Here is a 26,924-nt window from a genome sequence, read left to right as displayed (position 1 = left end):
GAAACTGACTAGATTTGGAATCAAGAAGGTCATTCTGAGAGAGATAGAGGAGAGCTGGCCAAGGCGGCACGTTCAATGAGTTTTGGAGAGAAAGAAAGAAGGGATACTGGTCTGGTATTTCGTTAGCATCGGAGGGGACTCGAGTGTAAAGGCTTTTTTTCAGTAAAGGGAAGGATTGCATACTCTCGTTCTTTGGAAGGAGGAAGGGACGTAGCCAGCAGTCAAGTGCATGATGCTGTAGGTCTGATTCTTGTAGGCGATGGTGAGGAGACGTAGGAGAAGGTTCTCCGGAAATGGTCTGGAGACAGAGAGGGCAGGGATAAGGGTCAAGAACGGCGTTGGGCAGAGATTGTTGTGGTAGGCAGACCGTCACGGGAGATATAAGTCATCTTAAAGGGACTGAAACACCGTCAAGAGCGGGAAGATTAATCGAGAAAGGAACTGGAAGAGGTGCAAACAGGAGTGAGGGTGCAGACTTGTGAGCATGAAACCTATGGCGGTGTTGTTGACTTAGCAAACGAGGTGGGAGTGTTACGTGCGACCTTTTGTACAATGAGTTGTACGCGAAGATGCTATCTCTCGCAGTAGGAGGGAGGAGGCGGGAGAGGCTAGGGGGAGGAGGATTCAGGAGAGAGGATGAAAGGTGGGTCTAAAGTAGCTTCGCTGGGTTAGAGGCAGATGCTTTGGAATTTAGAGTGGCTAAGAAAGTTGGGCTTGTTAGCAGCAGAGACAGAAGGGAGAAGTAGAGAGGAGGGAGTGAAGGGAATGCCACGGTATCCGAGGGAGGACGACGTGTTTCCTCCATTTCGCATCGGTGCCCTGCTGGTCCTGGAGCCTCTGTCTCTGTGGCTGCTCAGAGGGGAGTCATCGAGCCACGGAGCAAGGAGTGGACGGACCCGAAGAGCGGCCTGGAGGCACTAGCGGGGACATAGAAGTCAACAGGGTGATGTCAGATAAGGGAGGAAGGGGGTTGAGGAGGCAGAATTCAGCGAGATAGGTTGGTAGAAGGTATTGAGACAGAGGGAAGAGATCGCATAGGATTGGAAGAGGGATGAGAGTAGGCTGGGGGAGAGAGAGCGAATGGTATGGGGACGTGCGCGATACCCATCTCGAGTAGGGGCAGTGTGGGAAGTTGTTTAGTGAGAGCGAGAGAGAAAAGGATACAAGGTAGTGGTCGGAGACTATGCGAGGGGAGTTTGCCATGAGATTTAGTGGAAGAAAACCAGCATCGTGTAAAGAATGTAGGTCAAGCGGTATTTGCACTTGCCTTGTGAGTAGGAGGGGAAGGTGAGAGGTGGAGGTCAAAAAGAGGAGAGGATCTTGGGGAAAGAAGAGGGAGGCAGAGGGATGAAGTCAAAGGTAACGTGGGGAGGTTAAAGTCACCCAGAACTTGTGAGAGGTGAGCCACATCCTCAGGAAAGGAACTTATCAGGGGTTCAATCATAAAAAAAAAAAAAAAAAAATGCTCGATGATGAACCTCTCAAGGGAACCTGGAGGCGATAAATGATAAGATGTTTAAGCTTAAAGGGCTGGTAATGTGACAAGCAATGGAATTCAAGGAAGGCGTATAGACAGATGGGTCAGGGTAGAAAGAGAGAATAGTCCACTTGGAGAGATGCAGAGATCCCAGTGCCACCGCCCCGCTGGACATCAGAAGCTTCTTCGGGGTGTGCAGAGAACACGTGGGCAAGACGACGGGCAGAAGCAGTAGGAGTAGCAGTGTTGTCAGTGGTAAATCACATGTTTCCGTAGTGCCAAGAAGGTCGAGGGACTGGAGGGACGCATGGCATGAGATGAAACTCTGCCTTGTTGGCCGCAGATCGGCATGTTTCAGAGGCTTGCCGGGGACCTGGAACTGTCACGGGTGGGTCGTGCGCGCTGGAAACCCACACGTGATGTTAGAATGGCTGGCGGCCACGCGGTGTGAAGCGTTTGTATGGTCTGTGCGAAGAGGAGAGAAGAGAGGGATAGACCAGACACATAGTTGACAGGCTACAGAAGAGGCTACGCTAATGCAAAGGAGATTAGAATGACAAGTGGACTACACGTCTCGAATGTTCATGGAAGTTCATAGTTCAAAAAATAAATAAAATAAATCTTATTTGACTGAAATCTTATTGACTAAAATGATATAGTACTGCTGGGCGGTGAAGTAGGCTGGCTAGCAGAGGCTGCGTTGTTGACTTGTTTTTTGAACGTGTAGCTGGCTAGGTAAACCTCGAACAATTACTCAAAAACTACAACAATTATCTTGGATACAAAGACAGCAAAGACAACTAATGTAGCTAGCTAACACTACGCTAATCAAGTCGTCCGTTGTAATGTAAGTTGTAGTGTGAGTTTCTACAGTGCTGCTATTCGGTAGAAGTTGGCTAACTAGCAGTGTTAGCTAGCAGTGTTGACTAGGTAGGAGACGGCAGCGCAGTGGCCGAATATAGCTGGCTAGATAACCGAATAATTACTCTAACCAACTCTAAGCTACACAATTATCTTAGATACAAAGATAGCAAGACAACTATGTAGCCAGCTAACACTACACTAATCAAGTCGTTCCGTTTGTAATGTAATCGTTTCTCCAGAGCTGCTATGCTGCTATTCGGTGCTAGCTGGCTAGCTAGCAGTGTTGACTACGTTACGTTACGAAAATAGCTGGCTAGTTAACCGAATAATTACTCTAACCAACTCTAAGCTCTACAGATTATCTTAGATACAAGATAGCAAAGAAGAACTGTGTAGCCAGCTAACACTACAACTAATCAAGTCGTTCCGTTGTAATGTAATCGTTTTCTCTCAGTGCTGCTATGCTGACTGTATGCTGCCTTATTCGGTGGCTAGCTGGCTAGCTAGCAGTATTGACTACGTTGTTACGTTCGGACGAGAATAGCTGGCTAGCGAACCTCAATAACCTCAATAACTACGCCCCAATAAACACACACCATTACATAGCTTCAAAACGGTACCTATTGAAAGGCAGTGAGTCACTACTCGGAGAACATTTGAACATCAGTGAGTAGAATAATTAGTTTTTTGCATTCGAGCTCTCAAAAGAGCACAGTGGTTTCTTAAGGAGAAATCCCCACTGAGCTTAGCACATAATAGCAGATGTGCGGTAGTGGTAGACATCACACATTTGTCCATTTAACTAAACTTAACCCTCGGACCAAAATTGATCAAWTAAAACCAGTGCAACCAGTTGTCAAACAACCCAAGTTCCTCACTTCCCAACTTCTCGTCAACATGTTACATCCCTTTGTACTCTTCTCACCTCTGCTCTCCCCCAATCCACACAGGATGACTGATCAAAGCACACACAATTCTGAAATTCCATATGATTTATGTACATCAAAAAGGGAACTGGTGGGACTTTGGGTTTCTCTGGTTAACTCCTCTTCTCCCTTTTTGACTGCCGTGCTCAAGAGAGATCCCACTTCAATTATACATGGAGCTGGTTGGGGCCTGTGCTTTGCCTGGCTGGGAGTGATCAATATTTCAGCTCCTGTGGGAGTAAACATCCCGTGGAGCAGCTGCTCCTTAAAGGCTTTCCACACTCCAGTGGCATGCTCCATAATCTACCGCTGTGTGACCACAGAGAGCATTTCAGACCCTGCCATCGTCACCAGAGCAGCCAGGACAGAGGGGCGATGAGAGGAGAGGTCTCGCTCTCTCTTATTTTGTACTCTCTCTCCCTCCCTCTCACTGACATACGTGCGCACACACACACACACACACACACACACACACACACACACAATGCTATGTGCTTGGCCCATTATTCAGCTATCACTCCCCAGGGGTCTGCTCTGACTGTGTGTGGGGATAAAGAGAGACCGCGAAATAGAGATGGAACAGGGGAACGAGCGAGATTTGGGAGGGAGAGAAGAAGCGACTCCTCTCCCAGTACAGAGTGGCTTGGGGCTTTGACATGTAAATGTTCTCCCTGGGCTGAGTTGGAGAGGTGGCATTAGTAGCCCCTTATCATTGTTTCCATGCCTCTCCAGAATGCATGCAGCAGCCTGTTGTCCCTGTCAGAGATTAGGGGGCAGTTCTTTGCCTGGGACTAAAGTGTCAGGGCCGACCCGGTGACATATTGACACCGTCATATTGACACCTCATCCATGAGTATGAGATTCTGTCATTGTGACATAGCTGCGGGCATTTAAAGTCCTAGTTGTTGTTGTTGTCTGGGAATGACAGCCAGCAGAGGAGATATGGGGCACAGCTGACAAGAACTTTGCTGATTGAGAGGACTTTATTAGGCTTCAGTTTGTTTAATGGAATATACTGTAGGCCTACCCCACCGGATGCATTTTTGGTCATGATTTTAATTTGCAATGATGTCCTTCATTTGTCAGACTATGTGGACAGCTAGGATGTCTCCTCGAGCAAAACATGAAACAAAGATGATGAAAGTTGCTTTCCCCCCCAAAAAATTATATTGTGTCATCTCAAGGATGAGAGAGCAGGTGTGTGTGTATATACATGTCGCACGCATGTGTGTGTCCTCTGAGTCACACATGCCAGAACTCACYCTCTCCTAAATGAAGGTAAGCCATTTTTACAGTACATTAAACCCAGCCTTGCTCCTGATACTGGACCTAAAATGCATGATTGCTAGCAATTTACGGTCACTAATAGGGCAAGCAAGACACTAAATGAGGAGATGCAACTTAAAGCAAGGCAGTAATTATGAGATATGGGTCACCTGGGAAATCATTTAGCAGCCACTGCTTGTTAACGATGTTCTTTTGACCCATCAACACTTTAGATTCCTTCCCTAATGTAGCCTCTGATAAATAGATTTTGTTCCCATGTCTTGGGTTCAGTAGTGGTTACATGTGAGATAAGTAGGTCTAATGAACCTTTGTGTAATGCTTAAACACACAATTAAGAATGCTAATCACCATACCTGATGGTTGTACTAGTGACGGTAACGTCAAACGCAGCTGAGCACATGTCTTAGTGCAGGATTTCATGCACCGAGTGACCAGTTCTATTTTTATTACATTTTACATTTTAGTCATTTAGCAGACGCTCTTATCCAGAGCGACTTACAGTAGAGTGCATACATTTTATTACATTTTACATACTGAGACAAGGATATCCCTACCGGCCAAACCCTCCCTAACCCGGACGACGCTATGCCAATTGTGCGTCGCCCCACGGACCTCCCGGTTGCGGCCGGCTGCGACAGAGCCTGGGCGTGAACCCAGAGACTCTGGTGGCGCAGCTAGCACTGCGATGCAGTGCCCTAGACCACTGCGCCACCCGGGAGACATATGTCTTAACAAGAAGTCATAGGCACAGTCTCATGGCAGGAGGTTGCTTTGAGGTACAGTGTATTCGGACCCCTTGACTTTTTCCACATTTTGTTTCGTTACAGCCTTTTATAATAAAATTGATTAAATAATAATTTTTCTTCATCAATCTACACACAATACCCCATAATGACAAAGTGAAAAAACTGGTAAAAGAAAAGAAAAAGAAATGCCTTATTTGKATAAATATTCAGACCCTTTCCTATGAGACTTGAAATTGAGCTCAGGTGCATCCTGTTTCCATTGATCATCCTTGAGATTTTTCTACAACTTGATTGGAGTCCACCTGTAAATTCAATTGATTGGACATGATTTGGAAAGGTACACACCTGTCTATATAATGTCCCACATTTGACAGTGCATGTCAGAGCAAAAACCATGAGGTCAAAGGAAGGTCAAAGGAATTTTCCGTAGAGCTCCGGGACAGGATTGTGTCGAGGCACAGATCCGGGGAAGGGTACCAAAAAATGTCTGCAGCATTGAAGGTCCCCAGGAACATAGTGTCCTCCATCATTCTTAAATGGAAGAAGTTTGTAACCACCAAGACTCTTCCTAGAGCTGGCCGCCCGGCCAACCTGAGCAATCGGGGGAGAAGGGCCTTGGTCAAGGAGGTGACCAAGAATCCGATGGCCACTCTGACAAAGCTCCAGAGTTCMTCTGTGGAGATGGGAGGACCTTCCAGAAGAACAGCCATCTCTGCAGCACTCCACAGTCAGGCCTTTATGGTGGAGTGGCCAGACGGAAGCCACTCCAAAGTAAAAATCACATGATAGCTTGCTTCTCTCATGAGAAGTAAGTTCTATTGGCTGATGAAACAAAGATTGAATTTAGCCTGAATGCCAAGCTTCATGTCTGGAGGAAACCTGGCACCATCCCTACGGTGAAGCATGGTGGTGGCAGCATCATGCTGGTGTGATTTTTTTTTTCAGCAGCAGGSACTGGGAGACTAGTCAGGATCGAGGAAAAGATCAACAGAGCAAAGTACAGAGAGATACTTGATGAAAACCTGTTCCAGAGAGCTCAGGACCTCAGACTGGGGCGAAGGTTCACCTTCCAWCAGGACAATGACCRTAAGAACACAGCCAAGAGAATGCAGAAGTGGCTTCGGGACAAGTCTCTGACTGTCCTTGAGTGGCCCAGCTAGAGCCCGGACTTGAACCCGATCAAACATCTCTGGAGAGACCTGACAGAGCTTGAGAGGATCTGCAGAGAAGAATGGGAGAAACTCCCCAAATGTAGGTGTGCCAAGCTTMTAGCTGTAATCGCTGCCAAAGGTACTTCAACAAAGTACTGAGTAAAGGGTCTGAATATTTATATAATGTGATATCAGTTAATTTTAATTTTTTATGAGTTAGTAAATTCTAAACTTGTTTTTGGTTTGTWATTATGGGGTATTGATATTGATAAGGGGGGAAAAAAACAATTGAATCCCTTTTAGAATAAGGCTGTAACGTAACAATGTGGAGAACGTCAAGGGGTCTGATTGCTTTCTGAATGGACTGTATATTCTAAGCAGCAATGAGCAAGTGAATAATGTAAAACCCTATGTTACCACACAGACCGACACATGGACTAAATCACAGAATGAAGTATTGGTCGTATTCATTCGGGCTCACTGTACCTTAGCAAAAAAAATTGTAATGGAAAACAAAAACAAGCATTTCTTATTGGACAGGTTCAGCTAGTCCCTCCCTGTTTCAGTCCATTTGCTGGCCTAATGAATATTACCCAGCTCTTGCATATTTAAATATTCTCTGGAAGCGACTGGAGCTCACTTGCTCACTCAGGTTACATAGCAATGTTTTAGTGCCATATGTCCAAAGGGCAGCGTGTGTACATGTTCGGCCCAAATGAACAGATGATTCCTGCTCTGCTCATTACGGCTTTGCTATTGTATGACGCTCAGGTAGCTGACTCATGTTACCTGTGCCTGTCTCCACGTCCTGCATGTAAATGCCCTGTGTTCGCCCCGTCTCTTGCTCTGTCTCTCTCTCTTTCTCATGGGGAATCTCCTTGGTTTGACGACCAGCCTCTGTTAATTAGAGTGTCCTTACAAAGAACCCTCCATTCTAAAAGACATTTACAAGAGCTTTGTTTACTGTATTTTCAGTATGAGTGAAGTCCCCCGTGTGCTCAGCCTGGGTTGTATTCATTTGGTACCAAATGGAACAGAATGGACTGAAACGGGGAAGGAGAAAAAATATACACTACCGCTTAGTTGTGCACCGGGGCCACCCACTCCTCTTTCTATTCTAGTTAGAGCCAGTTTGCGCTGTTCTGTGAAGGAAGTAGTACACAGCGTTGTACGAGATCTTCAGTTTCTTGGCAGTTTCTCGCATGGAATAAATAGCCTTCATTTCTCTGAACAAGGATAGACTGACGAGTTTCAGAAGAAAGGTCTTTGTTTCTGGCCATTTTGACCCTGTAATCGAACCCACAAGTGCTGATGCTCCAGATACTCAACTAGTCTAAAAAAAGGCCAGTTTTATTGCTTCTTTCAGCAGCACAACAGTTTTCAGCTGTGCTAACATAATTGCAAAAATTAGATAAACTTGGATTAGCTAACGCAACATGCCATTGGAACACAGGAGTGATAGTTTCTGATAATGGGCCTCTGTACGCCTATGTAGATATTCCATAAAAAATCTGCCGTTTCCAGCTACAATAGTCATTTACAACATTAACAATGTCTACACTGTATTTCTGATCAATTTTATGTTATTTTAATAGACAAAATATTTGCTTTTCTTTCAAAAACAAGACATTTCTAAATGACCCCAAACTTCTGAGCTGTAGTGTACATTTTCCAATTTGTCGGTTCAGGTATTCGAACCAGCGACCTTTCAGTTACTGGCCCAAAGCTATCACCGCTACCTTAACTTGTTAGGTTTTATAATAACAATGACATTCTGAACAATAATACGAAGGGGATAGGACGTCTACCCCAAAATCCAAGAGGGAGTACACAGGTGATGAATTTGAAATGTCAGTGAGGCAGTAGTTTAGGGCCCACTCCTATCACATCCATGTTGGTCTGGGATTAATTCGCTCCAAACACGGCACATTTACAACGATGGCAGTCAGATGCCATATAACATRGTCCCACAAAACAGTAAAAAGCGCTGGTTTGTTATAACGTGGAGAGCCCCGACGATATGTACTCAATGTTGTATAACAAACCCCCTCTCACACAGTTAATTTATCTGTCACCCACAACACAGCGGCTGACTATAATCCCCTATATGCTGACACTGACAGGCTACTGCTGCTGCTTCTGCCTTTGCTGGTGCTGCCTGGGCTTTAGAGCTATAGTCTAGATGATGATGTTTGAATCCAGCCCTATTACAGTTCTTTTTGCCTTTGTCATATTCACAGGAATATTTACCCCTGTGACACTCGATTAATGGTTTTGTTGACTAAGTTGCTTGAGAATAACCTCTCATTAGGTAAAACATATGTTATCCCTGGCATTGCTGGCGCGCAAGCTGTTTTCCCATTGACATCCTCGCACTCCTGTGGCGACGGGAAGGGGCAAGATGTCAAACAGCATTTCTGCAAGGTTCTGAGTGTGTGACGGTGCGGTGCTAGTAGGCCTATTTGGAATGAGTTGCCTCTGCTTGTTGCCTAGACAATGTTGGTGACATAGATCCTATCAATTTTCTGTAATGTATAAATAGCCTCTAAAATAAAGTGCCTTTTATAATGTATTCACATCCCTTGACTTTTTCCACATTTTGTGGTGTTACAGCCTGAATTTAAAATGGATTAAACTGATATTTTTGGTCCCTGGCCTACACACAATAGCTCATAATGTCAAAGTGGAATCATGTATTTGAARAGTTTTTTAAACAATTTAATAAAACAATTTAAGCTAAAATGACTTGAGCCAATAAGTATTCAACCCCTTTGTTATGGCAAGCCTAATTTCAGGAGTAACAAGTCCCATATCTTGCATGGACTCACGCTGTGTGGAATAATAGTGTTTAACATGATTTTTGAATGACTACCTCATCTCTGTACCCCACACAATTATCTGTAAGGTCCCTCAGTCGAGCTGTGAATTTCAAACACAGATTCAACCACAAAGACCAGGGAGGTTTTCCAATGCCTCGCGAAGTAGGGAACCTATTGGTAGAAGCAGACATTGAATATCCCTTTGAGCTTGGTGAAGTTATTAGTTACACTTTGTATGGTGTATCAATACACCCAGTCACTACAAAGATACAGGCGTCCTTCCTAACTCAGTTGCCGGAGAGGAAGGAGACCACTCAGGGATTTCACCGTGAGGCCAATGGTGACTTTAAAACCGTTACAGATTTTAATGGCTGTGATAGGAGAAAACTGTTCCCGAGGGGCTGAGTTTACAGTTTTGCCTTAAATCTATGGCAAGACCTGAAAATGGTTGTCTAGCAATGATCAACAACCAATTTGACCGAGGTTGAAGAATTTTGAAAAGAATAATGAGGAAATGTTACACAATCCAGGCAGCGGTGTAAAGTACTTAAGTAGTACTTACAWTTTTTTTTTACTTCAGTAGTTTTTGGGGATATCTGTGGTTTACTTTTACTCCACCACATTCCTTATAAAAAATAATGTACTTTTTACTCCATACATTTTCCCTGACACGCAGGACTGCGGCAGACTCACTAAACACAAATGCTTTTTTTGTAAATTATTTCTGAGTGTTGTAGTGTGCCCCTGGCTAGCCATACATTATAAAAACAAGAAAATCTTGCCATCTGGTTTACTTAATATAAGGAATCTGAAATTATTTATGCTTTTACTTTTGATACTTACTGTGGCTTGGGAAAGTATTCACCCTTGGCATTTTTCATATTTTGTTGTCTTACAACCTGGAAATGTAATTTATTTTTGGGGGGTTTGTATTATTTGATTTACACAACATGCCTACCACTTTGAAGATGCAAAATATTTTTTCTTGTGAAACAAACAAGAAATAAGACAAACAGAACTTGAGCGTGCAAAGCTATTCACCTCCCCCCCAAAGTCAATACTTTGTAGAGACACCTTTAGCAGCAATTACAGCTGCAAGTCTCTTGGGGTATGTCTCTATAGGCTATATTGGCACATCTAGCCACTGGGATTTTTTGGCCATTCTTTAAGACAAAACTGCTCCAGCTCCTTCAAGTTGAATTGGTCCTGCTGGTGTACAGCAATCTTTAAGTCATACCACAGATTCTCAATTGGATTGAGGTCTGGGCTTTGACTAGGCCATTCCAAGACATGTAAATGTTTCCCCTTAAACCACCCATGTGTTGTTTTAGCAGTATGCTTAGGGTCATTGTCCTGCTGGAAGGTGAACCMCCGTCCCAGTCACAAATCTCTGGAAGACTGAAAAAGGCTTCCCTCAAGAATTTCCCTGTGTTTAGTGCCATCCATCATTCTTTCAATTCTGACCAGTTTCCCAGTCCCTGCCGATGGGAAAAACGATGGGGATGGGGCTCTCGGGGGTGATGAGAGGTGTTGGGTTTGTGCCAGACATAGCGTTTTCCTTGATGTTTAAAATGCTRAATGTTAGTCTCATTTGACCAGAGTACCCTCTTCCATAGGTTTAGGGAGTCTCCCACATGCCTTTTGGCAAARACCYAACGGGTTTGCTTATTTTTTTCCTTAAACAATGGCTTTTTTCTGGCCACTCTTCCATAAAGTTCAGCTCTGTGGAGTGTACGGCTTAAAGTGCTCCTATGGACAGATGCTCCAATCTCTGGCTGTGGAGCTTTGCAGCTCCTTCAGGGTTATCTTTGGTCTCTTTGTTGCCTCTCTGATTAATGTATTCCTTGCCTGGTCTGTGAGTTTTGGTGGGCGGTCCTCTCGGCAGGTTTGTTGTAGTGCCATATTCTTAAAAATTTTTTATAATGAATTTAATGGTGCTCCGTGGGATGTTCAAAGTTTCGGATATTTTTTTTATAACCAACCCTGATCTGTACTTCTCCACAACCTTGTCCCTGACCTGTTTAGAGAGCTCCTTGGTCTTCATGGTGTCACTTTCTTGGTGGTGCCCATTGCTTAGTGGTCTTACAGATACTGGGGCCTTTCAGAACAGGTGTATATATACTGAGATCATGTGACAGATCATGTGACACTTAGATTGCACACAAGTGGACTTTACCTAATTATGTGACTTCTGAAGGTAATTGATTGCACCAGATCTTATTTAGGGATTTCATAGCAAAGGGAGTGAATACATATATGCACACACCACTTTTCACTTGATTTTTTTTAAACAAGTTATTTATTTCAGTTCAGCAATTTGGACTACTTTGTATGTCCATTACATGAAATCCAAGTACAAAACCATTCAAATAACAGGTTGTAATGCAAAAAAAATAGGAAAAAAGCCAAGGGGGATGAATACTTTTGCAAGGCACTGTAAGTATATTTAAAACCAAATACTTTTACTCAAGTAGTATTTTACTGGGTGACTTACTTGAGTCATTTTCTGTTAAGGTGTCTTTTACTTTTACTCATTGACATTTGGGTACTTTTTCTGCCATTGAATCCAGGTGTGGAAGAATCTTAGAGACTTACCCAGAAGGATTCACAGCTGTAATCGCTGCCAAAGGTACTTCTACTGTCAGGCTGGTTTTAAGGATCGGGAGACAGGTGCAGGAATGCGTAATAGGGGTTTTTATAGACCCAAATTACATCAGGCCATGAGAAGGCACGGGGACGATGACCAAACCAARACGTATACAAAACACAGGGTAGAAAGCCAAAGAAAAGAGCGAGGAGTACCTTGAATAAATACACAATCGAACAATGATTATCACACGGGACGAGACCCGTAATCATCTGTGCAATACACCCGGGATGAAAGCCAAAACAACACAGCACAGGTGCTCACACGACCAACGGACATTGTAACATTTATCGACAGGACAATGGTGAACAAAGGGCACACTTATACAAATACTAATCAAARGGAATAGGGGCCTGGTGTGTGTAATGACAGCTCCGTAGGGATCAGTGACATCTACAAACTGTTGACTCGGGGGTGTGAATACTTATGTCAATGAGAGATTTCTGTATTTCATTTTCAAAAAAAAWTCWAAAATTACTAAAAAATGTTTTCTCTTTGCCGTTATGGGTATTGTGTGTAGATGGGTGAGAAAAAAATATAATGAATCCATTTTGAAATCAGGCTGTAACAAAATAATGTGAATACTTTCTGAAGGCACTGTATATGTTAACAGACCATAAATGTCAGAATGTATCTTTTCTTGGAAAGCTTTGAGTGGTACTATACAATATCATCAGTATTTTTGAATTTATAACTTATCTAAGTCTTAATAGCCAGTGTATGGCTGTGGATTGACTGCATTGTTTGAATGGAATGTTCGCATATTGGTAGTTAATTAGAAGAAATGTATGCAATAATTTCTCTAAAACTGTGTGGCTGCCTAGATAAGAAACATACAGTGCGGATACATTCATTATAAATGGGGCTTGTGAAGCAGGAGTCCCCACTTTAAATCTTCTACATACTTCTTATTATTTGGAACGCTACTCCTCTACCGTTTAAGCTAGAAACGCAGTTCAAACTTCTTAAAACGTGTAGACTGGTCTGGATTGATTTGCTTGTATACAACTTTTTGATATCTTTCATACTTTTTAAGCTATTCAGCTTTTTGTGCTTCTATTTGTCTTCCATCCACATTCATGGGAGTTCCTCAGCATTTTAAAGGTCCCTTTGTGACAGCTTCCCTCCCAACATGCTATTCTATTCACTGTAAACAATGCAAACTTTGCAGTTGTTTGCCAACAACCTAGACAAAATGTTAGGTGGTATGACATCTTTGACTACTTCCCTGCTATTCAAATCTGAAATCGTAACAAAATGGTCTGGTACTGATCAAACGTTACAGCTGTTTTAGTAACCGGATTGACAACATTTTCTGTGAACTTTTAGAAACAACTGCCGTTTTGACCACTCCCCCAACAAGTTAGACAAGTTCGAGCATATGAAATCTTTGTCTACTTCTCTGCTATTTAAATCTCAAAATCAGAACAGAAATATCATCTACCAATGAAGTTACAGCTGTTTATCAGAGTTTAGGGTGTTGAAAAGTAACAGCTCTCATGTCTGTTACTATGTATACTCATTCGCAGAACCGTCATTATTTTCTCTCGTTTCAACTCAGACTGCACTTTTTGACGGGCCACAACAACCAGAAACAGCATGTTAGCAAAGCTTGAATGAATGAAGGAAAATGAGACGGCTACTTTTGCATCTGACTAATGTTACACTGCATAATGCCAACAAGACAAGGTGATTCCTATATAATAAAATTCTAGGTTCTATTGGTATGGTCCCTCTCCATTTCATCGTATTTGTTTCCTAGTGAATAAACCCTAGTGACAAATGGGTTGCACTGAAAGGTCTATCACGCCATAGCTAGGGGGTATAGTACTGAGGTAGCTAAATTATCAGTATCTTTTAGCTGGATGCTTCTCGTACCTTTGGTTAGTTAGCCATCTATCACACACCTTACTTTACACATTCACTGTCGACAATGTAAAAGATGGAACACAACATCACGTGCCCACACAGCTAAGATTCCAAGCACGCAAACAAATTCCAAACTAACTTTAGGACTACCAGACAGGCTACCCACAGAGAGACACACAGCTGATTATGTTCATAATTTTAGCTAGCTAGCTAGCCTGACCTGTGGGTTTATTTAGCTAGCTAGCTAATGAACTTTGAGTAACGTTAGCTTGCTTGTTGTTCATGTTGTCTGTAACTTGCTAACTAAATTGATTTGACCTGTAGGTTGAGTAAAAGACTTGGCTGTCATTCTTTCTACTTTTCCCTTTCATATTTAGGTTAGTGTGGTTATCTTAAGCAGTGTCATCATCACAGTCTCTGTGTGTGTGTTTATGAACATTGACAACAGATTAGAACACAAGCAGAACACACAATTAATTGCATTATTGTTTTGATTGTGTGATAATATAAATGTTTTTTAATCTTTGGAAATGGACACATTTTTATACAACTCTCTTTCTCCGTAGCATTTATCCATTCCAGACTGTTTGTTGGAGTAGTTAACGACCGGCAAGGATGTTCTGTCCTTGCACATCTGCTTTAGGTCTATATCCTCAGTGAATAATCACATATCACCTCGCACTACACACTGTAGCAATTAACAGTAATGTACCCCAACAAGCAACACTCATACATACACACACACCTGGGTACCCAACCCTTAAATCTGAACATCTTTCGTGGCTTTCACCATTCGTAAGTCAGCTAAAATGTCATAAACATTGCCAGAAAGTAAATCAACAGGCTGTGATTTACAGTGATTGACATACACTTAATCCTATAGATTCAGTTAGAAATTGTAATATTCTCACTCAATCATATTCTATTCACAGTTTAGGGACACACACTCACACAGCCACACAATATAGTGTTGGATGACATTTAGTAGCTGTTTTTACAGTTCAAAGGTAACCTGCACACAGCTGTGTAAATTTGTGGACTCTCTCTCATGGATTATTTTGCTTTTATCTAGCTCTAACCTATATGATTAAACTTAACAAGGGTTTAGTGGTGTTCTTGTGGTGAAATAAGTTGAAATATGGTTACTATTTTTCAAAACACTACATTGTTTATTTATTTATTTATTTCTTACAGCTTGGGAGAGCTTAACAGCACCTGCCTTGCGAGTTTCATTTTTCAATGTCCCATCAGGTAGCCTGATCATCAAATGTGCTAATGTGAACACGATTATTAGGGAAATCATTCTTCTTGCAAAGCATTTAAATCAAACATTATATTAATCAGTTAACTCACAATCATTTGTGGTATTATCATTGATAACACAGGTAGAACACACACATCATTGATTTGATTATGTAATGATGATGATGATGATTTACAACACTGGGAATTGTTAGGGCTTTTGCGCTGACCGTATGAGTCATGACCATAGTAAAATTCCATGGTAATCTCCTTTTATGCTCTCTGGTCATGCATTGGTAGTACCCAACTCACTAACGGCCATCAGGTCGCTAATTGCCTGGTACTCAGGGCTCTATTGTCCCTCTAACCATTCTGATATTAATGCAAATGATATCGAAAATCACATCTATCACTTATCATCAAAACATTATCATGCTTTAAAACTCATCTTACTGTGATCGATCAATTTGAAGAAAGAAGTTCAACAACAGGTTGAAAATGAGAGAAAAACAGGGTCGTTTTGGATGTTGTTTCAAAGTCTATCACAACGAAATGGACAGCAATTTCTAAGGTGATGATTCATTCAAATCAATCATACGCATATTAGAGCTTATACATGTACATAGGCCTATATATGAGCCCAAGCCCGACCCCCCCCCCCCCCCCCCCAAATTCAAAAAATGACTGTGCCATCATTATATAATGCATAGTCTACCCCATATTATGCGCACAATTTTTCTTATTTTTAAATATGTTTTTGTACGTACTGTAATTGGTCTAGCCTATACTCCAAAATGTAAACAATTATAGTAATCACCTTTTGTGTGGACTGTATTATTATGCATAATGGGGCTGGTTAGCTTATGCAATGCTCCAAACGTTCTATCCATGAGTCTGCGAGAAAACATATAGGCCTAGGCCATGCTGTTGGTTCATTGATTGTGCAGGTTAGCTTACAGAGAGAGGAAGCCTACATTTATAATGAATTTCTATTTGATTTTGAATAGCCTATAGGGCATTTTTTATATTTTCATAATTAATAGGCTGACACATTTACCTTTTTAGCTACAGAATATCTCATCACTGTGTGTTACCATCTCCTTCTCTCTGTCCTTTATTCCCTTCTCCAGCGTGCAGAGAGAGGGGCTGCCAACAGTTTAATGAAATATGTTTCATTGTGAAAACAACATGTTACTATCGATGTTCCCGAAAAGATTTCACTTGGTTTCCCAAATTTAAGCACTGGGTAGCTGCAGGAACAGGGTTGGTGAGCCCATGGCATGCAGAGTTTGGGCGGAATAGGCTATCAGCTGTAGCGCAGAGAGAGGCCGCATGCTTCTCAAACAGTGGTTGATGCGTGGAGTGAAATAAATGGAGTAGTCTACTTGGCATGATTGAAAAACCAACCGGTGGTTTGCTGTTCGAGTGCATACAGATGACATGTGTTTTTTCCCCCCTGGCCCTGTTCCTGTCCGTTTGATAATGGGCCATTCTGAATCGAAACTGATTTGACATATTAGCGAAGAAAWTATTAAATTGAGAATAGTCTGATGGGTGAAAATATGATCACTTGATGAGAGAACAGCTGTGCAGCCTGAGGCAAGGAACAGAGCGCAAGCTTTTTTGGCGACTTTCTCAAATCATCAATCGCTTATAGTCTCATCATGCAGCCCATATATATTTTGTTTTTTAAGACATTAAGGTTTGTATCATTCACAACTAAAGTTGCCAAATATCTCTAAATCTAGCGTACAGTGCATTCGGAAAGTATTCAGACCCCATAACTTTTTCCACATTTTGTTACGTTACAGCCTTATTCTAGAATGAATAAAATATTTTTTTCCCCCTCATCAATCTACACACAATAAATACCCCATAATGACAAAGCAAAAAATTGGTTTTTACACATTTTTGCAAAAAAAAAACATTGCGTTTATATAGAGTTGAAGTCGTAAGTTTACGTACACTTAGGTTGGAGTCATTAAAACTCGCTTTTCAACCACTCCACAAATTTCTTGTTAACAAACTATAGTTTTGGCAAGTCGGTTAGGACATCTACTTTGTGCATGACACAAGTAATTTTTCCAACAATTGTTTACAGACAGACTATTTCACTTATTCACTATCACAATTCCAGTGGGTCAGAAGTTTACATACACTAAGTTGACTGTGCCTTTAAACAGCTTGGGAAATTATAGGCTAATTGACATACTTTGAGTCAATTGGAGGTGTACCTGTGGATGCATTTCAAGGCCTACCATCAAACCCAGTGCCTCTGCTTGACATCATGGGAAAATCTAAAGAAATCAGCCAAGACCTCAGACAATTTTTTATAGATCTCCAGAAGTCTGGTTCATCCTTGGGAGCAATTTCCAAACACCTGAAGGTACCAAATTCATCTGTACAAACAATAGTAGGCAAATATAAACACCATGGGACCACGCAGCTGTCATACCGCTCAGGAAGGAGACGCGTTCTGCCTCCTAGAGATGAACGTACTTTGGTGTGGAAATCAATCCCAAATCAATCCCAGAACAACAGCAAAGGACCATGTGAAGATGCTGGAGGAAACGGGTACAAAAGTATCTATATCCACAGTAAAACGAGTCCTATATCGACATAACTTGAAAGGCCGCTCAGCAAGGAAGAAGCCACTGCTCCAAAACCACCATTAAAAAAAGCCAGACTACGGTTTGCAACTGCACATGGGGACAAAGATCATACATTTTGGAGAGATGTTCTCTGGTCTGATGAAACAAAAATAGAACTGCTTGGCCATAATGACCATCGTTATGTTTGGAGGAAAAAGGGGGATGCTTGCAAGCCGAAGAACACCATCCCAACCGTGAAGCACGAGGGTGGTAGCAACATGTTGTGGGGGTGCTTTGCTGCAGGAGGGACTGATGCACTTCACAAAATCGATGGCATCATGAGGTGGGAAAATGATGTGGATATATTGAAGCAACATCTCAAGACATCAGTCAGGAAGTTAAAGCTTGGTCACAAATGGGTCTTCCAAATGGACAATGACCCCAAGCATACTTCCAAAGTTGTGGCAAAATAGCTTAAGGACAACAAAGTCAAGGTATTGGAGTGGCCATCACAAAGCCCTGACCTCAGTCCTATAGAGAATTTGTGGGCAGAACTGAAAAAGCGTGTGCGAGCAAGGAGGCCTACAAACCTGACTGAGTTACACCAGCTCTGTCAACAGGAATGGGCCAAAATTCACCCAACTTATTGTGGGAGGCTTGTGGAAGGCTACCCAAAACGTTTGACCCAAGTTTAAACAATTGAAAGGCAATGCTACCAAATACTAATTGAGTGCATGTAAACTTCTGACCCACTGGGAATGTGATGAAAGAAATAAAAGCTGAAATAAATCATTCTCTCTACTATTTTTCTGACATTAAACATTCTTAAAATAAAGAGGTGATCCTAACTGACCTAAGACAGGGAATTGTTACTATGATTAAATGTCAGGAATTGTGAAAAACTGAGTTTAAATGTATTTGGCTAAGGTGTATGTAAACTTCCGACTTCAACTGTAACTATTCAGACCGTTTACTCAGTACTTTGTTGCAGCTCCTTTGGCAGCGATTATAGCTTTGAGTCTTCTTGGGTATGATGGTACAAGCTTGGCACACCTGTATTTGGGGAGGTTCTCCCATTCTTATATGCAGATTCTCTCAAGCTCTGTCAGGTTGGATGGGGATGGCTGCACAGCTATTTTAAGGTCACTCCAGAGATGTTAGATGGGGTTCAAGTCCGGGCTCTGGTTAGGCCACTCAAGGACATTCAGAGACTTGCCCCAAAGCCACTCTTGCGTTGTCTTGGCTGTGTGCTTAGGGTCGTTGTCCTGTTGGAAGGTGAACCTTGGCCCCAATCTGAAGTTCTGAGCGCTCTGGAGAAGGTTTTCATCAAGGATCTCTCTTTACTTTGCTCCGTTCATCTTTTCCTCAATCCTGACTAGTCTCCCAGTCCATGTCCCTTGAAAAACATCCCCACAGCATGATGCTGCCACCACCATGCTTCACCGTAGGGATGGTATTGGCCAGGTGATGAGCGGTGCTTGGTTTCCTCCAGACGTGACTCTTGGCATACATGCCAAAGATTTCCWTCTTGGTTTCATCAGACCAGATAATTTTGTTTCTCATGGTCTGAGAGTCCTTTAAMTGCCTTTTGGCAAACTCTAAGTGGGCTCTCATGTGCCTTTTACTGAGGATAGGCTTCCATCTGGCCACTCTATCATAAAGGCCTGATTGGTGGAGTGCTGTAGAGATTGTTGTCCTTCTGGAAGGTTCTCCCATCTCTACAGAAAACTCTGGAGCTCTGTCAGAGTGACCATCAGGTTCTTGGTCACCTTCCAGACCAAGGCTCTTCTCCCCCGATTGCTCAGTTTGGCCGGGTGGCCAGCTCTAGGAAGAGTCTTGGTGGTTCCAAACTTCTTCCATTTAAGAATGTTGGAGGCCACTGTGTTCTTGGGAACCTTCAATGCTGCAGAAATGTTTTGGTACCCTTCCTCAGATCTGTGCCTTGCCACAATCTTGTCTCGGAGCTCTACTGACAACCAAAGGGTCTGAATACTTATGTAAATAGGGTATTTCAAGTTTTTTTGTTTTTTCCCCCCAATAAAATTGCAAAAAGGTCTAAACCTTTTTTCGCTTTGTCATTATGGGGTATTGTGTACATTGAGGAAAATGTTTTATTTAATCCATTTTAGAATAAGGCTATAATGTAACAAAATGTGGAGAAAGTGAAGGGGTCTGAATACTTTCTGAATTCAACAACTTTACTTCATGTAATGTTACCATCTAGTTATTTTTTAGAATGCTACTTTTATACTGTTTTAATTCAAAATGTCATTTTTCCCTGCTTCAATATACATCATCTCCAGCACCACCCCAACATCAACATATGTGATGGGCAGATTTCTATACTATTTTTTTTGTAGGTAAAAAGATAGAGGAAGATAAGTGTTTCCACGTAAGGCCTACTCATAATTGGTTAAAATCACACAATGCATACCGAAGATGTCATTGCAAACACTTCGCTTCCTGTCTTTTWAAAAATTATTACACAACATAGAAATTAGGAAGAAACGTTAATGCGCATTCTGAGTTACAGCAAACTTGTCTGGCCGCTGCAAGTTTTGAGGACATGACACACAGACACCTCCAAGCGCTCTGCTCCTAATCTGCAGCTTTTTTGGACTGTAACCCTGCAGGGAGATACATATTTTGATAACATCTACTTAGGCATAATAAACCCTTCCGTTTATTCCGATCACGATTATCATCTGTCAATTTATGTATACAATTAGAAGTATAGCCAGGTTGTCACACCCCTAATAACAACACAGTATATTAATCTGATAAGTAGGCTAAAGGGGAAAACTTATTTCAGTTTGGTTGTGTGTGAACTTATTTCAGTTTTCACACACAACTGTAGTTCAGACATTTCTGTAGCCTATTCCGTTTAGTCAGTTAGCATCAGTGTTTTGTATTTTCCTGCAACTTTTTGAAACGGCACAGGAGTGCCCCTGTCTGTGTGTATGCAGTGCTCGCACATGTGTAGCTGTTAGCGATAACGCTAATGATAAACTTATTCTGGTAGACATGGAAAGGCTTTCCCAAAAACKTACAAAAGTAGCCCATGCCTACCTGGCAGAATGATGTCATTATAAATTGCATCAAATGGAAATTTGTTTTGCTAACTCTGCAACCACATGAGCGCTACAGGAACATTGTTGCACTTCATCTAAAAGATCACTACACCCATAAATCCAAAAGTGTTCTATTTTTTTCCAGACCTTAAAAGTGGTGTCCTGATGTGGTTTAAGCATTGTTGTGGACCAATCTTTCTTTAATTTTTTAAAACCTGCAATATATAACTTTTTGTGCAACCCAAACAAATTCACAGTTTTTTATAGATCTGTAATTCTCATTGAAGCAAGTCTAAGAAGCGGTAGATCTGTTCTATGTGCGCTATGATCTGTTCTATGCTTTCTGTTATGAAGTTTACTTTTTGCACCTTTTACTTTCAGTTTTGTACACAACCTGAAAAGTACAATATTTTGGGTTATGGAAAATATACTTTTGGCTATGTAGTGTATGTGGACACCCCTTCAATCTCCATAGACAAACATTGGCAGTAGAATGGCCTTACTGAAGAGCTCAGTGACTTTCAACATGGCACCGTCATAGGATGCCACCTTTCCAACAAGTCAGTTCGGCAAATGTGGAAGTGGAAACATCTAGGAGCAACAACGGCTCAGCCGCGAAGTGGTAGGCCACACAAGCTCACAGAATGGGACCGCCGAGTGCTGAAGCGCGTAGGGATTAAAAATAGTCTGTCCTCGGTTGCATTGTTTGCCAACTCCATATAAATGCCCATGATTTTGTAATGAGATGTTCGACGAGCATACTTTTGGCCATGTAGTGTATTTCATGGCGGTTTAGATGGTACAATGATTCTCTACACTATACTTGCTTGTTTTGTCACAAACTGAAATTAGGCGCATAATTAGAWTTTTTTTGCAACCATGAAATGGCAAGCGATCTTTAAAAGTGTGATTTTTGAGAGTGACCCCCCCCCCACCTTTGTCAAAATATGTTGTGAAAAATAGTGTTTTAATTATTTAAAACTTCAACAATGCCTCAGTTGTCTTCTGTGCTCTATCACTACAGTTGTCATATACTGTGGTATTCTAGTAGGAGAGTGTATAAAAGTGTAGTAATCCGAGTGTAGTTATTTCTGATGAAATTTGATTTAACTGCCCTACAGTAATAAGGTTGATATATTAGTATATCAAAGTAATCAGAACAATTATTTTACTACATTTAACTTTGACTAAATGTAACTGCTTTGCAAGAGCTAAATCATGCTCCACAACTCAATTCATGTAAAGTTACCATCTAGTTTTACACTATCTTACCACAGCACTGGCAAACCATGGTTGACCAACTCCCTGACCAAAATGTCTGACCTTTATTCCATCATAAGAAGGTTAATGTCTAGTATTCTAATTCTATGGTTGGTGATTTGAAGTTTCACTGAAGTCAATTAGAATGTAATTCAAGTGTCAGCATCTGCTATTTGATGGTGGATGTGTGGCCTGCCCCTCACAATAATAGCCTATAGATGTATAGTGAAGAATATTCTGACGAATGATGATGTTGGGATTGGAAAACTGCCTTTTTGTTTGAAGGGGTCAAAGTCACATGGCACCCGTTGATACCCTTCTTTTGTTTAAGATCTCAATCATGTTAGAGTTTGCGTTTGCTTGTTAAACTCTGTCCTCCAGGTATTGGAATCCCTGCAAATTGAGAAAGGCTATTTGAATAAGAGCAGTTGAATTTAGAGGAATTGGAAGGGAATCAATTTGGAGGAGAATCAAAGAGAAGCTCTAGACAAAGGAGGACTCCGTCTTTGAATTGGAAATCCATGTTCAGAACCATGTCCACCACAATTCAAATCAGTATTATCGCAGGGGAGTAAACATTATAGAAAATATCGATTCCTACAACTCTGTTTATTCAAACCAAGTAGAGGGAAAGTTTTCAATAAATGGATATTGAATTAAATACATTCTTTGGGGGGGGGGGGGTTACATTTCCTAAGCCTAGCCGGTTTTTGTGTTTGCCAACACATTTCTCTGAGCTTTCAACGCACACATACACACACGGAAGCTGTGCACGATGGCCATTCTAGAACGAGACAAGATTACTATTTGAAAAATATCTATTTCAATTCATGCACCCCCAAACTCATTTTCTGTCCTACATAATTTCTAATCTGACTTTTCCATAGTGTTTTAGTATTGGATTTCTCCATACTAATTCAGAGTCAGCCATGCAGAATTCTAAGACATTGTCAGCCATCACTTTCTGGATCATTGAATTGTTCTTGACAAGGTCAAGTGCATAATGTGTTAATGATGAATCATGTACCAAGTCGAGATCTTTAAACTGCGAGGCACAATGTACTTGTACACAATGTACACGGTCCCGTGTGGCTCAGTTGGTAGAGCATGGCGCTTGCAACGCCAGGGTTGTGGGTTCATTCCCCACGGGGGGACCAGGATGAATATGTATGAACTTTCCAATTTGTAAGTCGCTCTGGATAAGAGCGTCTGCTAAATGACTTAAATGTAAATGTACTTGATGCTGTCCTCCGAATAGCAAAGGCCTGGCTGACAAGCCAACCTCTCTTTCTCTCTTTCCTTTTTTTTTTTTTTTTACCTCTGACTTCTCTCCATTTTTATGCAGCTGCATTTGAAAAACGTCCAGGAGGTGATTTTGAGTTAAAACATGTTGTGCACTAAATGGCGAAGATAAAAGATTGATGTGGGTAAAATGCGATGCCCCTGTGGTTTAAAATTTGAATACATCTCCGCCTACTCGGAGCAGCCGACAGAGTAAAAGGAACAGGCTGAGGCAGGGGGGTCATCAGAAATTGCCTCTGTATTTCAAGCTTGCTTACCTCTTGTCGTCTTTCACTCAATTACATTTTTTCCTGTTCTGGATGTTAGAAACAAACAGGCTTACGGGACCAATAGATCATAGAATGTGTTGGCTAATTTACCATGCTTAACTCTCATGCTGTACATTTAAAGAAATGCAAATATAGACTATAGGCTGTGTGTGGCATCGAAGATGGTTATTTTAACCTGTATTATTATTCTCCTAGTCTAATTTGTTATGAAGGCATAGGCTAGCAATGCTCTTTCGGGAAATACAATACATGACGAAAGTATTTGMACACCTGCTCATCAAACATCTCATTCCAAAATCATGGGCATTAATATGGAGTTGCTTCCCACCTTTGCTGCTGTAACAGCCTCCACTCTTCTGGGAAGGCTTTCCACTAGATGTTGGAACATTGCTGCAGGGACTTGCTTCCATTCAGCAACAAGAGGATTAGTGAGGTCGGGCACTGATATTGAGCAATTAGGCCTGGCTCGCAGTCTACGTTCCAATTCATCCCAACGGTGTTCGATGGGGTTGAGGTCAGGGCTCTGTGCAGGCCAGTCAAGTTCTTCCACACTGATCTCGACAAACCATTTCTGTATGGACTTTGCTTTGTGCACGGGGCATTGTCATGCTGAAAGAGGAAAGGGGGATACCTAGTCATTTGTACAACTGAATGCCTTCAAATGAAACGTGTCTTCCGCATTTAACCCACCCCTGAATCAGAGATGTGCGGGGGGCTGCCTTAATCGACATCCACGTCTTCGGCGCACGGGGAACAGTGGGTTAACTGCCTTGTTCAGGGGCAGAACGACAGATTTTTACCTTGTCAGCTCGGGGATTTGATCCAGCAACCTTTCAGTTACTGGCCCAACGCTTTAACCACTAGGCTGAAAGGGCCTTCCCCAAACTGTTGTAACAAAGGTGGAAGCACAGAATTGTCTAGAATGTCATTGTATGCTGTAGCGTTAAGATGTCCCTTCACACGAAATAAGGGGCCTAGCCCGAACCATGAAAAACAGCACCCAACCATCATTCCTCCTCCACCAAATTTTACAGTTGACACTATGCATTCGGGCAGTTAGCATTCTCCTGGCATCCGCCAAACCCAGATTCGTCTGTCGGACTGCCAGATGATGAAGCCTGATTCATCACTCCATAGAACACGTTTCCACTGCTCCAGAGTCCAATGGTGGCGAGCTTTACACCACTCTAGCCGACACTTGGCAATGAGCTTTGTGATCTTAGGCTTGAGAGAGCAGCTGCTTGGCCATGGAAACCCATTTCATGAAGCTCTGTTCTTGTACTGACATTGCTTCCAGATGCAGTTTGAACCTCTGTAGTGAGTGTTGTAACTGAGGACAGACGATTTTTACGCACTAAGCGCTTCAGCACTCGCCGGTCCTGCTCTGTGAGCTTGTGTGCCCTACCACTTCACGGCTGAGCCATTGTTGCTCCTAGATGTTTCCACTTCACAATAACAACACTTACAGTTGACCGGGGCAGGAAAGGTGGCATCCTATTATGGTGCCATGTTCAAAGTCTACTGCCAATGTTTGTCTTTGGAGAATGCATGGCTGTGCGCTCGATTTTATACACCTGTCAGCAACGGGTGTGGCTGAAATAGCAGAATCCACAAATTTGAAGTTAAGTGAGAATTTCCAAAAAGCCKCTGTCTTACCAGGGGGTGTACCTGTGAAAATCCTTCTTTATTAGGATGCTATATTTGATGCTCACCTCCCCCCACTGAGATAGGATCTCTGCAACCCTGGGTGTATGTTTAGCTCTCATTTACAAACCAGGGAAATACCTGGAGACAGACTGCACTGGCATACCCAGAGAGAATTTCACCAAAAAGGACGAATATAAAAGAACACATGTTTTCATGAGAAAGAATCACCCCATACTAACTGCATTAAGCCATTGAAAATACTTGTTATTATCAAGATGAATGTGAGGACTTTGGCTACCTCTTTGCTTGAAAATAAAGGTGTGATTTTCTGATATCTTCTTCACCCACTTCGTCCATATTCTTCACATCCACGGCTCTTTCTCTTTGAAAGTGTATGTTTCTGTTCCTTCACATCAAGTGCAATAATACCTACATTTATCATAAGTACCTGAATGTAATATGTAGCTCATCTGTATCTCAATGTGTCAGTCATTCAGTTAACTTTGAGATGAACACTCGCTTTCTCTAGAAATAAATCAGATCAAAACCCGAACTGTGCGATTGTAGTAGGGGGTTGTACTTTCCAACAGGCCAATATTCAACAGAGTACCAGTCAAAAGTTTGGCCACACCTACTCATTCAAGGGTTTTTCTTTACTATTTTCTACATTGTAGAATAATAGTGAACATTTACATTTACATTTAAGTCATTTAGCAGACGCTCTTATCCAGAGCGACTTACAAATTGGTGCATTCACCTTATGCTATCCAGTGGAACAACCACTTTACAATAGTGCATCTAACTCTTTTAAGGGGGGGGGGTTAGAAGGATTACTTTATCCTATCCTAGGTATTCGTTAAAGAGGTGGGGTTTCAGGTGTCTCCGGAAGGTGGTGATTGACTCCGCTGACCTGGCGTCGTGAGGGAAGTGAAGACATCAAAACTATGAAATAACACATATGGAATCATGTGGTAACCAAAAAAGTGTCAAACAAATAAAAATATATTTTAGATTCTTCAAAGTAGCCACCAATTGTCTTGATGACAGCTTTGCACACTCTTGGCATTCTCTCAACCAGCTTCACCTAGAATGCTTTTCCAACAGTCTTGATGGAGTTCCCACATATGCTGAGCAATTGTTGGCTGCTTTTCCTTCACTCTGTGGTCCAACTCATCCCAAACCATTTCAATTGGGTTGAGGTCAGGTGATTGTGGAGGCCAGATCATCTGATGCAGCACTCCATCACTCTCCTTCTTGGTCAAATAGCCCTTACACAGCCTGGAGATGTGTTGGGTCATTGAAAAACAAATTATAGTCCCACTAAGAGCAAACCAGATGGGATGGCGTATCGCTGCAGAATGCTGTGGTAGCCATGCTGGTTAAGTGTGCCTTGAATTCTAAATAAATCACAGACAGTGTCACCAGCAAAGCATGTCATGTCACCAGCAAAGTAGTTTAGCGCAGAAACCGAGGTAATTAATTACAATGACCATAATCCATTGCGGGACTACTTGTCTGGTCTGTGTGTTTCTATTACGCCTGCTACGTTAGTTTAGTGTGGGGCAGACATGGAGAGGGAGACTGAAGAATGCACGATCGAGAGGGATAGAGAGCAGTTGCTTTGAGGTATCTCTACCTGAAAATGCATGATCGAAGTGATTTATCGTTGGTATTTAGCAGTCCAAAATATACCTTATTTATTTTGAAGAACTACTAAAATATTGATTTTGTCAGACAGCATAGGCAGCAGCTTTAT

The 26,924-nt window shown here is 41.9% G+C and overlaps 1 protein-coding gene across 1 annotated transcript in view; it reads left to right on the top strand.

Annotated features, from left to right (window-relative positions):
* The window catches only part of nphp4 (nephronophthisis 4), a 217,666-nt gene that overhangs the window by 24,208 nt on the left and 166,534 nt on the right, over positions 1 to 26,924 (top strand). The gene's annotated exons all lie outside the window — the stretch shown is intronic.

The sequence above is a fragment of the Salvelinus sp. IW2-2015 genome, linkage group LG17 (genome assembly GCF_002910315.2).
Source record: "Salvelinus sp. IW2-2015 linkage group LG17, ASM291031v2, whole genome shotgun sequence".
NCBI lineage: Eukaryota > Metazoa > Chordata > Actinopteri > Salmoniformes > Salmonidae > Salvelinus > Salvelinus sp. IW2-2015.
This window is presented reverse-complemented; position numbering and strand designations above follow the sequence as displayed.